The sequence below is a fragment of the Rhinolophus ferrumequinum genome, chromosome 11 (genome assembly GCF_004115265.2).
Source record: "Rhinolophus ferrumequinum isolate MPI-CBG mRhiFer1 chromosome 11, mRhiFer1_v1.p, whole genome shotgun sequence".
In the NCBI taxonomy this organism is placed as follows: domain Eukaryota; kingdom Metazoa; phylum Chordata; class Mammalia; order Chiroptera; family Rhinolophidae; genus Rhinolophus; species Rhinolophus ferrumequinum.
The window spans coordinates 39,251,520-39,266,051 of NC_046294.1; positions in this window are offsets into that span (position 1 = coordinate 39,251,520).

Here is a 14,532-nt window from a genome sequence, read left to right on the forward strand (position 1 = left end):
ACCTCACAGTTTGCTTCCTCAGAGAACCTGGTCTGCAACACTCTCTTAGACATGATTCAACAAAAAAATTAAAACACAGATGTAGAAGCCACAGGACTGCTACAAGATTATTAAAGGGGAGCTGCCAATTTAACTCTGAGCTTTCTGACAGCCAAAGAAAAGATGAGCACATGACAGAAATAGAACCAAGTATCCAGGGACAGCTGTGTACGCACACACACAGTGCCTGGGAAATCCAGAAGGTGGCAAGATGAAGAGGCTGACCACCTGCTTTCCTGGTGGACCCAAGGAAGGTGGCTGCCTTCAGATCTCTTGCACGTGTAGAGATTGTCTGGGCACGGATAAGTGTTGTCCCATGGAACACATGTGGGCTACACTCAAAAAGGGCAGCCTGGCATCCCAACATCTGACTGGAGGGCAAGGAGTTTACTACCTATAGCAAAGATGCAGGTCCCCGTGTGAAGAGAAATTCAGGCGACAGGGGCCCAACAGGAAACTCCAGAGAATCTGAGAGAGCAGCCCAGAAGACAAAAAGTCAGCTCAAACATCTACCAAACTGAGACAGTATGGTGTCAGATGAGACCACATATTTCAAGTAAGGCCTTTCCTACCCCCACCAACTCCACCCCACCCCTGGAAATTGGACAGTGGGGGAGCTGAAGGGAGAAAAATGGGGACACCAGCTACACCACTACTCTATTTCCCACTGCAGTCTCCCATCTTAAAGTTGGCCCAACCTGGAGGAGAAGACACCAGGCTAAATCAAATTTGGATGTGGGGCTGAACATTCTAATTACTAAATGAGACTGTTTGCAGTATAAAGGAATATCTATTACCTGAGAGCGAGCAGAATAATGATGAGCTTGCTGGAGGTTTCATACAGGGTAGGGGAAGATTTATCCCTACTGAATAAATTGCAAAAGAGTTGTGGGAGACAAAAATAAAATTGTATTTTGATTACACCACAAGTGGTGCTTGTTCAACATCCCTGTTGCATTTGTATACATGACCTCATCTGAGCTGGCTTCGGGTATCTGCTTGTGGAGGGCCATTTGCATAGTTCCTAGGGAACTGGAGCAGTGAGGGAGACCAAGTGAATAAAACTGGAGGAGTAGTGTCCCTGAGAAGAGTGGCAAGAAGGGACAGGAATCCAGTTTTCCTACAGGGAAGGGCTTCAGAGATTGAGGGATGGCACTGCCTTTTCCCTGCTCTGGCACTGGGAGCCGGCCTGGGTCACGAAAGCCTCAGAAGACACCAGGAGTTAGCTCATGTCACCAGGCTCTGAATAGAAGATTTGGGGTGTACTTACTTTTGGTAGGGGCTAGGAGGGAAAGCACTGTGGGAGCTGAGATACTGCACACACCCTGCCATGTACACACACACACACACATACACACACACACTTTGGCTTACCAGCCACATAACCCTTAGCCTTCCTGCCTCTTTTAACGTCTCTCTACCTTGTTTCCTACATCTAATGACTTGCAGAAGCACTGAAAGGTTTAGGTATAAAATTATGTGGGGTGGGGGGGGGGCATCTTTCAAGTCCTGTTTCCTCTGCCTGAAACACCTGCTGAACCAGTCAGGGTCCTGACAGGAAACAGATGGCTCACCCCAATAGTGTATTTCAAGGATAGACTATTAGCAGAGGGCTTTTTACACAGGTGTGAGTGTAGGGGAAAGCACAGGGGATTGTGTCCCACCCCCAGGCCCAGAGGGACGGGGTACGAGGGAGGGGATGGTTACTGGAAGGCAGACTCATCTCATACTTTTGTGGGCCCAGGACAAGAGAACAATTGGAGACCTCTGAAACCACATGTCTAAATATTTGTAAGTTATACCTCAAACTAACAAACTCCTAAATGAAATATATTTTATCTATTGACCTTGTCAAGCATACCTTTATAACAACCTGGAAGACTAGGTTTGAATTTAGAAGTCTCAGACTGCTCAGAGTTCTGTGTAAGAACTTGGCAAATGAGAAATATCTGGACCCTAGTTCCTGGCTCACAGCCCACCCCTTCTCTTCCCACCCCTACCTTTGCTTGTAACTGCAAGTGACCTCATCCATACAGGTGGACACCCCAACACCCCATGCTACCCTCAGAACCTACTGCACATCCACAACACACCCTCTGGCCAACCCTCAGGCCGAGGGCTGAGGACACCGCTGGTGCAGTCCACACTCTGGAATAGAGATGGGTGCAGGCCCACAAGGGAGGGGCAGACACAGGCACTTGGGCAGGGCCTCTTACACCAAGGGCAGTAGTGCAGCTGGAGGAAGACCAGACCTCGAAAACATGGTATCCATGGCAGTGGTCCTCTCTCATGGGTGAAAAGGGGGCACTGCTGGAGAGAAAGTGCAGGAATAGTGACTTTACATTAAAACACCGCCATTTTGAATTTATACTCATATATATGGCGTAAGGAGGTGATCCAGCTTCTTTTTTTTTTTTTGCACGTATCTGTCCAGTTTTCCCAGCACCATTTATTGAATAGACTGTCTTTACCCCAATGTAAATCCTTGCTTCCATTGTCAGAGATTAAATGATCATAGAGGTATGGACTTATTTCTGGACTCTCTATTCTGTTCCATTGATCTATGTGTCTGCTCTTATGCCAGTACCATGCTGCTTGGATTACTACAGCCTTGTAGTATGAGGGAGAAGGTGAGGGGATTAGAAAGCTCAAATTGCTAGCCACAATATTGCCATTGGGGTATGAAAGACAATTTGCAGAATATAATCAATAATGTTGTAAAGATTTTGTAGGGTGTCAGATGGGCACTTGTCTTATTAGGGAGACCACTTCATGGACAGTGTAGATGCCTGACCACTGCGCTGTACATCTGAAGCTGTATATTGAATGTCAACTATAATTTAATATATATATATATATAGTCACGGGATGTGGAGTACAGCATAGGGAATAGTCAATGGAACTGTAACAGCTGTATACAATGTCAGAGGGGTAGTAGATTGGGGGAGAGGGGTTATCACTTTGTGAGGGGTGTAAATGTCTAACTATTACATTGCTTTGTACACCTGAAACTAATTAAAAAATAAAAAGACCCACACGACCAAAGGCAACTCCACAGGGAAGAAGACAAGGAATGCATATCTTGATCTCACGGTCCTCCCTCCCTTTGATTTCCTAGGCAGCCTGGTTCCCCAACAGAAAGGCAGAGAGGGCAGGGAAGCTGGGGTTGTACTCCCAGGTGGTCAGCCTCCAGGGGCAGAGAGCCAGATGGAGAAGGGTGGAGAGTGGGCCTGAAAGCTGGCCAGCTCTATGTCCTCCCCATTTCCTCTAGTTAATTTTCACTCCAGCTTTAAATACCAGCTCAAGTGGGACTCTCTCAAGAAAACCCGACCGACCTCCAGAACTAGAGCGGTGTTCATGGAGCAGTCCACGGCAACCTGTCCAGCCCTTCGCGCACTCACTGAAGTTTCCGTGGTGTGTGTGATTATTTTATTAATGGCAGTGTCTCCACCACAAGCTCCGCAAGGGTAGGGACTGGGTGTGTTTGGGTCATTGCTGTGTCTCCCGCCTGGCACAGGTCTGGCATGTGGGGTGGGGAGGTCCTTGCTGTTTTATTTGCGGTCCTCCCCACTTTACTGGGCTCCGGGAGATCTATGTTCAAGGGAACGTAGATAGCATATACATGATAGTAAGTACCAAACCCCACCACACACACACACACACACACACACACACACACACATGCACAGGATTTGTAAGTAAGTGAGTCTTAGCAGGTGAAAACATAGATCCCATATAATTTATCACAATCATTAGCTTAAAGAGCCAAAATGATTCCCAGACCTGGACAAGAATCTAAAAAAAGTGTGATCACATCTAAAGAATGTGTACATGAGCCAAAGGACTGGTCAGTTGTGGAAGCACAGAGAAAAGAGGTACTGTCCAAATAGTGCCCAGAGGAGAGAGGGCCCAGCCAGGTGGGCAAGTGCCCAAGCCAGCAGATAGGTCTGTCCTTACAGGGGAAATGGGACCATCAGTTTTTCAGGAAATTTTCAAATTCCGTAACTCCCTTGCTCTGCTGCCATAGTTACCAAGCACCCATGTGATAATTTGGCTCCTGCAGAGCTGGCCAGTCAGGCCTACACAATGACAGATTCAGTTGTCAGGTGTATTGCTCATTATAAATGAATAAGGTGGTGTTCTGATTTTATTCCCACGTCTTAGCGATTTTGTTAGCATGGGTGGGTATTCCTAAGTGTGATCTTCTGGAAAGCTGATGAGTGTAGGTTGCTAAGCCTGCAAAGTTGAGGGTCTGATCCCAGACTATGGTGAACTCACAGGACAATACCCAGCAGAGACCATCCCCAAACCCAGCCGTGAAAATGTTTTCTTTTGTGAAACTGAAATAATGACATTTTCAAAAGGTTTCACATTTCTCAAGGGATAGAGGGAGGCATGCTGAGTTGTGTACAAATAAAAATGGTTTTGATTTTTCATTTTCTCTTTGATTTCTCTAGACCTAAATGGTCTTTTCAGTGAGGATGCAGAGCAGCAGAGACATTCACGATGTCTGGTTTCTGATCACGCATCGGGGCGGCTGGGGGGATGGTGTCTCATGGAAGCAGCACAGGGTGAGAGGGTGCCGGGCACAGGGGGCCTGAAAGGGTTGTTCCCCGAGGCCCTTGAGGCCGTACGATGCGTGTGCAGAATAAAGCCATTATGAATAGAAGTTCTAGGGCAGGGGTGTCCAAACTGCGGCCCGCGGGCCAATTGCGGCCTGCGATCCATTGTTAATTGGCCCGCAGCAAAATATATTTCGTTTACTTAAATAAACCAGGTGAGGCAATACGTACTTCACCTCGAGTGAGTGGCCCGGCTGTTGGTGTATTTTACCGCATACGGCCCTTGGTGAAAAACGTTGAAGAAAGTTTGGACACCCCTGGTGTAGGGTCATAGTGTGCATCACATCTGAGGGGCAAGGCGAAAACTTAGAATGAACTGAACAGTTAGAGGCCAGGGAAGCTGGGAATAAGAAGGGTGCGGCGTAAGGAATGACTTCCGAGCAGCTCAATTAGACAGCTCAGGGTTCTGGTGTCCCGCTGCAGTTCCATTTTTGTAAACATGTAAAGGCTAAAGGCCGTGTGGTGTCCTGGATGGAATCCTGCCCCCGTAAAAGGACATGAATGCAAAACCTGGCAAAATTTGCACAAAGTCTGTAGTTTAGTTCATTGTCATGTACAGATGCTAATTTTTTTAGTTTTGACAAATGTACCATGCTATGGAAGAGGTTATTAGGTTGGTGCAAAAGTAATTGTGGTTTTTGCAATTATTTTTAACCTTTTAAACCACAATTACTTTTGCACCAACCTAATAACATTAGGAGACATTGGGTAAAGGGCGAGCAGGTACTCTGTGTTTGCAACTTTTCTATAAGTCGTTCAAAATAAAGAGTTTATTTAAAAATATATAAAGATCTATTTGTTTTTTAGCTCAGGAAAGTTTTCTTCAATGTGTCGTTAGTTATTGTTTCTATTTTAATTTTTTTAATTAAAAAAATCTATAATTCTTAGATTGGATCTCTTTACTTTCATAGCTAACATAGTATCTCTTACTGTTTTGATCCCTTTGTTCCTTTTTCTCTGAATTCTGGGACACCTTCTGCAATTCATTCTCCAAATCACTAATCTGATTTTCTGCAATGTTGCTTCTGCTTGCTAAGTCCTGTAGTGTAAATATTAATTCTGCTACTGCATTTTTAGTTTCTTTGTAATTTATTCTTATCTCAGTCATCTTTTATCTGTATTTTAATCACAGACTATCTTCTACTATCACTTTATGCTCTTATTTCACAGAAACCATGGCTACTTAGGTTCTAGCAGACATCCATCTAGAATGACTTTGTAAGACATAAGTGGGTATTCTCTTATTACCCCTAACAACTGGTCCTTTGCTATCTGAGCACATGAAAATACACTCATAGTATGAACAAACACAGAACTCATCATGTCTCCGGAGCTGCCTATGCTATTTGCTTATGGAGATTGCATTACTGAGAGTTTGGAATTCTTGATCAAAATGCCAGAAAACTTTTATCTTCTGATTAATGCATAAATCACCAATAAAGGACCTACCACTGCCTCGCTAAAGGTTGACACTATAATGTTGTTACAAGGCCCATCGGCAATGGGACATTATTACTAGAAGGTACCTAATACTAGGAAATGAGACTGTGATTATACACCACCAGGAATAGAATCAGGAAAAGAAATCCTTGCTATGTTTATGAGGCTGCTACTTAAAAAAACAATATTTCTGTTACTCCTGTCTAATAGAAGGGGAATTAGGTATTAGGGTGGTACAAAGTAATTGTGGTTTAAAAGGTTAAAAATAATTGCCAAAACCGCAATTACTTTTGCACCAACCTAATAGCATTTGAGATATTATTTCACTGGACTCTAAATGGACAAAGCCTACCTTTGTTAGTAGAAAACAGGATTCGCATCTGAGGAGTAAGTTTCTATTCTGTGTGTATATCAACCACCAGAGTCCTGCTCATTTCCTGAGAGAGAGCGAGACCATGCCCTCTAACCAGAGACTAGACTAAAGGGGGTGCTGGACAGGAAGCAGGTGATTTTCCCTGAAGGGTCAAGGATGCCTAGGAGACAGGTTTGGCTATGGTGGAGACAGCCTAACACATGCAATATAGGACATGCAACATGAAATGACCCTTTTGAGCCAGAAGCCACTTAGGATAGAGTAAAAGAAACAAATATAAAATATCAATGTCCAAGTCTGTCTTTATGCTGCCTGTACTTTCTGTCATCTTTCCCTTTTTGTTCTCATTATTTCGCAAAGTTTCTTTGGGACGTCAGAAGTTTTAAGAGATGTTTCCATTTCTGCAAGGCCAGTCTATAAAGACGATAAGTAACATCCCCAGGAGATTAGATAGTGGCAACAGCTGGAGCCAAATAGGAGCCTCTCTTCAAAACAGAGAATTTAGGAGTGATGGGAGGGGCACTCACCAGAGACCCTCACTGCCCCACCCTGGGAGAAGCTGCGCTCTAACAAGGGGCCAGTCCTGAGGTGGTTGTAGGCGTGTCATATTTCACACTTGTTTTCACCTGCTGTTTCTGCCCTTTCCAGAACCTCAGAGGAACCCACGTGCTTGCCAAGAAGTGGTCCTTCGGCTTCCTGAGCCACCAATAGTGCAAATCACTGAGGACATCTGAAACTTGTGAACCTTCTTACCTTTGCCGCATAAAAGATTTGCTTAACTAAGAGAAGAGTTCAATAAGTTCTAGAACCTGTTTTGCATTTTAAAGCACTTAACCCATCACATACATTCTGTTTTAGCAAAGTTGAATCTTAATCTTTTATTTTGTGTAAATGGATTTGACAGGATGCTACATTCTCAGAATAAAGAGTTCAGCTACAGGCTGGGAAATTCTCTCCACCCAGGCACAACTTTTGGCTTAGATATTTTCCTCCAACTACGTTGAATAGCTACAATTTAGGTTGAGGATTTGGTGCCCACCCTTATCCTCACAATAAAATTCCAGGAGGAATTACTATTTGCCAGACATTTTAAGGGCTTTATGTGCAACAATTAACAAGAGAGGGCGGGTGTTCTAATGACGGGAAAGACAAGAGATAAACTTTGAAGTCTGATAAACCTGTTCAAATCTCCACTCTGCCATTTACACCGTATGTCATTTTGGTCAAATTTCTTAACCATTTTATGTCTCAGTTTTCTTCTCTGTAAAAAAAAAGGAGCTAATAGTATTACCTACTTTCCAGGGTGTTTTGTAAAGATTAAGAGAAATAACATGGAAAGACTGCCTGGCACATAACCAAGGTCCTTCCCCTTTACTCCTTCTGATGGAAGCATATCTGTAACAGAATATGTACAGTTTGACCCACGACACTACAAAATGAAATGTTTGGTTTTCTACCTTCCAATAAATGGTCTCATTAATTTTCTGGCAGAGAAGAAAGAGAAGGGCTGGCAGCTTGCCAGAGCTAATGGAGTCGTTTTGTAGGACTCTGTGGCTTGCTGTATGATGAATGAAACTATTACCCACCACTACTTTTCAGGGTAGCACAATCCAAATTAGGTGTAATGATGAGAGTCCAACACTCAAGGGTATGGGGCAATGTTATTCTAGAGCAGTGGTCCTCAAGCCAGGCTGCATATTAGAAACCCCTGTGGAGCTTAGAAATGAACAGATGCCCAGGCTGTACCCCTAGACATTCGATTGAACTGGTTTGGAGTGGGGCTTGGGCATAAGTATCTTTTATAGTGGTGCTGGCAATCAGACATGAGCCCTCTGAGGTCAGAGGTCTGGTTCTGCAAACACTGCCTCCAGATGTGGATGTCGGCTGCTTTAGGAGCAGCCTTTCCCTTCTGTTGTTGTGGCTGCCGCCAGCCACTAACTACATCGTATTATTTGCTCCACCCCACCTGCCTCCCTATGGCTAGAGATGGGTCATGTCCACCACCAAAATTTCTGCAGACCTCCGTCAGTGTCTGGGTTCAGCTGTTCCTGGTTGGTTCAATTGTGGGACGAAAGGGAAATATTCCTCTCTCCACTAGTCCAAAGACCCACCTCATGGATGTTTCCCATAGATGATTGGCTACTGGGATATTTACCACTTCAGAGAAAAATTCCACCCACCCACCAGATTGTGGTCTGGTTTTATAGTCCCCACAAAATACTCAGAGGAGACTCCCATGTAATGCATTTCCCAGCATCACATTTAGCCTCTTCCAGGATCACCTTGAACCCACACTCTGAAATGGGAACCACATGCAGTTTACTCTGATTGTATCAACCAGTCTCTAAGGATCCACAGTCTCCAGTCGGGGTTCACCGAGGAGCTGGTAATTAGGGTACCCGGTGTGACTAAGGGAATAATTCTGGTCTAACTGGGGTCTTCCTCTGTGAGTTCTATCCTCTTGTTACATTCATCTGCCAAGCTGGGGTGTTTTAGTCTCCCTTTACAGCTTAGGGTCTGCTCATGGACTTGCTTAAAACTTTTTTAGTATTGCTTTTTTACAAAAGGCTTATCTTTTCCTTAGGGCATTGCCATTTTATCATTTCATGCATCATGCAATCTATTTAAAAAATGATTTTCAAATATTTTTACTATAACATAAGTTCAATAAAATATTCAAGCAAGACACAAGTGAATACAGCCCTCCCCTCACAAATACCACTCTCTGGTATTAACCAACTATAATATGGTATATAGGCATGCATACCTTGGACTTATTGCAGGTTTGGTTCCAGATTGCAGCAATAAAGTGAATATCACAATTAAGCAAATCATAATGTTTTTGCTGGTGGAGGGTCTTGCCTTGAATTTGTGAAATGTGAAACATCTGGAAGCACCGAAAAGCGAAGTGCAATAAAACAAGAGGTACGCCTGTATATCTTTTCAGATCTTTTCCTAACGGCTGTATTTTAATATAATTAAACTGTGCATACCTTTACTGCATAAAACATTCCATAATAATTTTCCAGTCTCCCCAAGCATTGTTTTAAGCATTTTCATAACATTCTAATAAGTGGAAGTACCATAATTAGCCACTTACCAACTGCCAGTGAACTGATCCTTTCCAATTTTCATGATTATAAATAATGCTGTGATAAACATTTTCATGCACATTATTTTTTTCATTTAAGATAATTTAGTTTGGTTCAATTCCCATAAATGAAATGACTTCATAAAAGAGTATAAACAAACTAAAGAAGCACTTTATAATTTAATGGTAAGTAAATAAGACATATAGCCAAGCAATACATTTGGTTAAATAAATGATAGTTTATCTGTATAATTGAATGCTATGAAATCATTAAAAATAATGATGTCGCAGAAGAACATTTAATATGAAGGGAAAGATTTCCACTTTCCATGGATATATGAAGTAATTTATAAAACAAGTTATAAAACTTTCTATGTAATTTGTATAAGAACATTTTTATAATCAAAATATATCTGGAAAGAATTTGTATGGGAATACCAAGGTCCAGGAATAGCCAACACAATTTTTGAAGAAGAACAAAATCGAAAGGCTTACTCTATCAAAAGTCAAAATTGATTGTAAAGCTACATTGATTAAGACAGTATAGTACAAGAATAAAAATTTAAAAAGAACAGAATGCAAGAGTTGCCCTTTTGTTTTTCTGAAAAGGGCCAGATAGTAAAAACCATTTAGGCTTTGCAAGTCACATGCTCTGTCACAACAACTCAACCCTGCTGTTGTAGCGTGAAAGCAGCCAAGACAATCCACAAATGAATGGGCATGGTTGTGTTACAGTACAATCTCATTTCCAAAAACAGGCAGCTGATCTTAGTTTACCTGTCTCTGAGACAGAAAATTGAGAAACAGATCCAAGCGCACATGTGTGTGTGTGTGAGAGAGAGGGGGGGGGGGCTTGTGATAAAGGTGGTACTGAAATGCAATGGGAAAGGATGGTTTTTTAAATAAAAAACTGGCTCCCATAATGAAAAAGTGAGATTTGATTCCTACCTCACATCATTCATAAAAATAAATTCCATTTCAATTGTAGACAGCAATGTGAAAACTCTAATGATAAAGCTTCTAGAAAATAACACAGGAGAATATATTCATGACCATACGGTAGAGAAAGATTTCTTTGATAAGACACAGAACGCATTAACCATAAAGGAAAAGACTAGAACATGGGGCTCTATTAAAATTATAAACTTTTCCTTCATCCAAAGGTGTTAGAAAGCTACAGTCTGAGAGAAGATATTTGCAACACATGTAAGTGAAAGGAGGCTTATGTCCATAAAATACAAAAAATAACTATAAACCAATTTTTTGAAAAGAAAAATCCAGTAAAATAGGCAAGAGATTCAGACACTTGACTAAAAGAGAATATCCAAATAGTCACTGGATACCTAAAAAGATGTTAAACTTCATTAGTTCTCTTGCAAATGCAAACATAAAACATAATGATATAATTGTTAGACTATCAAGAGTTAGTGAGGATGTGGAGCAACCGCTGATACTCTCAAACTCTGCTGGGCGTAAACTGGTACAATCCCTGCAGCAAGATCTACTAAGAGCATATTCATACTTATGATCCAGAAATTCCACTCCTCGGTTTATACCCAACGGAAACGTATATGCGTGCATATCAGAAGAGATGTACAAGAATGCCCACAGCTACATTATTCATAATAGCTTCAAACTAGAACCGACTCAAATGTCTCTAAATAGTAGAATGGACAAATAAACTGTAGTATATTCATACAATGCAAACTATGCAGCGATACCATCCCAATGAATGAAATCTTCATACAATATGGATGAATTCCACATTCACAATTGGTATGAAAGAAGCCAAAGACTGAAGACTGCAAACAGGCAAAAACAACACATGGCGATAGAAGTTGGGGTATTGAAGGGGTAGTTATTATTAATAACTGGGGGTGAGCATGAGAGGGAGTTTTGTTCCTCATAATATTCTATTTACTGCTCTGGGGGGGGCAGCTACATGGATGATTCAGTTTGTGATAAGTCACTAAGATTTATGTTTATGACAGATATGCTTTTCTATATGTTACAATTTAATTTTTCTAAGAGCTTATAAAAATATATCTGAATAGAAATAGCATTAAGGCAATTGATACTGTCTAAAATTGATAAATAGATAGATAAAGGTAAAAGCATATTTTATCTTGAGCAGCACTGTCCAATAAAAGTTTCTGTGATGATGGAAATGTTCCATATCTGCCCTGTCCAGGAGGGTAGCATCTAGACACATGCCGTCATGGAGCCTTTGGATGTAGCTAGTGAGACTGAGAAACTGAATTTTTATTTTCATTAAGTTTTAATTAATTTTAATTTAAAGACCCACATGTGGCTGGTGGCCAGCATACTGGACAGCATAGAACCTGAGCTTTGGAGGCAACCATGGTGGAGAGCAGCGTCCACTAAAACACGTTCTCTCTGGGAAGTGGGGCCACACGAAGAGGTTGAGATGGAGCCAAGTTGTTTTTTGTCATAAACGTTTATGGATCATTTGATGTGTAACTTTCTGTGTGTACTACTTAGATAGAAATTGAAATTTAATTTTAAGGAAAAAATAAAGCTTGAAGCAGATACAACTGTTAACGGTGATTTATCTTTGGATGGTAAGATGTATGATTTTGCTTTTCTTTCTTTTTAAAAAAGTTATCCATTTTCTAAAATGTTTACCATAAGCACACGCGAAAAAAGAACAAATTAATAAATCAAAAGCTAAAACTAAATATTGATGACAAATCAGAAAATTCTTTAAGGACCTATCTGTACTTGTACTATTAAGGCAATAATGTGTGTAATGAGAATTTATGACAGGTCGTATTTTTCTTTTCAACATTTAATATCTAAACGTGCTGGCTAAGCAGAGATTTCACATAAAGCATGCCAGATTTCTGCTGTTCTCTACTTCCTCATAAGGTACACAGGTAGTTAAATTTAGGCTGAATCAACAATGTAGACTGGTGTGGCCCACCTTTAGGACGGTTTGTGCAGGTATCCTTGGAAGAATAGCTTCACTTTCCTGCTGCATTGTTTTACAGCTCAGCATCGAGGTCTTCCTAGGGCTACATTTTTGATGAACTTCATAGAAAGCTGGTGGTGAAGATTAGTTTAGGTTCTTAATTGTGTATCTTCCTACCTCCTGGACCTTGCCTATCTAGGTGTTCTATAGGCCCCTCCCACGCAGCAACCCCAAACCAGCCTCTGTCTTCCCTCCCAAACTTAACACTTCTCATAGAAGCACAATCTCATTGTGTGTCTACCCAAGTAGCCAATTTAGAAGCCGTTCAGCTTACACCACCCTGCCTTCCCAGCCTGGACCCTGTGCTCCAGGCTCTCCAAACCACTCATTAGTCCCCACTCGTTTCTGTTTTGTGGACCTTTGCGTTTATTTATGACATTGCTTGGCTGAACTGTCTTTCTTCCCTTTTTTTGTTCCTGGCGAGTACTAACCCATCCTTCAGGACCCATATCAAATGGCATCTCGTCTTAGAACCTTCCAATATGACATGTTAATCACAGTGCTGACGGTCCACAGTCCTAAGTGAAACTGCTCAACCTTCAGCGCCCACTCAAAGGAGCCCTATGGGGTGTCCTCTAGTCACAGACATTCAGTAGGGGGTGGACAGGTGGCACAGCGATGAGCACTGACCAAGGGCAAGTCATTCATAAACTAGCCCATCATCTGTTGCAACATTTAAATTGGGAAACGGGTAATTTTGTGGCATGTAGATTTTACCTCAATAAAAGTATTTTTAAAAAGTAAGCCAGGAATTTTGAAATACTGAGGCGTCTGCTAAGTGAGAATTGAAGCTAAAATCCTAGAGGTAGAGTTGAGCCCTGAGAAACTATGCATAGGTCAACGTTCTGATAAAATAGAATCTGTGACTGAGCGGAAGAAGGCAGCCAGGAGTGAGAAGAGACTGAGCCAGACAAGGAGAGAGAAGGGGAGATGCCAAGAGAGAGACCACAGGACTCGGGGAGAGACGGAGACAGCAGGATGGAGGTGCGTCAACTCCCAGCCGTTTTCCGTTCACAATCTTGGATCATGGGTTTTCCTTATAGTTACCACCCCTCGTTCTGTAACGAAGTAATCTGACCTGAGACTCAAAGAAGCTGATGATAACTTCCCTGCTTACACAGAGTTCATCTCTCTCTCCTTTGTGCTCTCCCAGCCTATCGATGTTGCCATTTGTATATGTGTGTATGGAAAATGTGTTTTCCGTGGAAAGAGCCTAACTCTGGAGTCAGACAGGCATGGGTTTTAACCTTGACTCATGAACTCTGACACCCTAGGGACATGACTTTTCCTTGGGACTTAATTCTCTCATCTGTGAAATGAAAATAATCCCAACTGCAGGATTTACTAAGATAACATATGAAACACCAGTGACTGGGCCCAGGTAATCGGCAAATGTCAATTTAATTCCTTTCCATTTCCTCTCTCACTGGCCTGTGAATTAGGAGCAGAAACAGTGTCTTGTTCACTTGGGGCACCAGTGCATCCAGCACTTTGCCTGGCAGACAGAAAGAATTCACTGAATAGTTTTTTATTTAATTTAATAATCAAATCCATAGAATCACACGTTCATCTTGGTACGATTGTCAGATTTAGCAAATAAAAATACAGGATGTCCAGCGTAGTTTGAAGTTCCACAAACAATGAATAATTTTTACAGTAAGTATGTCCACTGCATACTTACGCTAAAACTTATCCGTTGCTTATCTGAAATGCCAACCGAACTGAACTTCCTGGCAGGGCTACAGTATTTTCTCTGGTAGTGCTACATCCTGACCATTACCCTCTAATCCATGGGCACATTCTGTTTACAGTATCGGTTTTTTGTTTCTTCAAGACCTACCTTTATTCAGAAGAAAAGAATTAGGTGAGTGCCTTTTCTAACTATGTGCTTCCCATTAATGGATCCTAGGGGAAACCACTGTTTATTGGAGAAGTTACTATGTGTGGGGAACATACAAAGGAGCCCGCCCTGGAG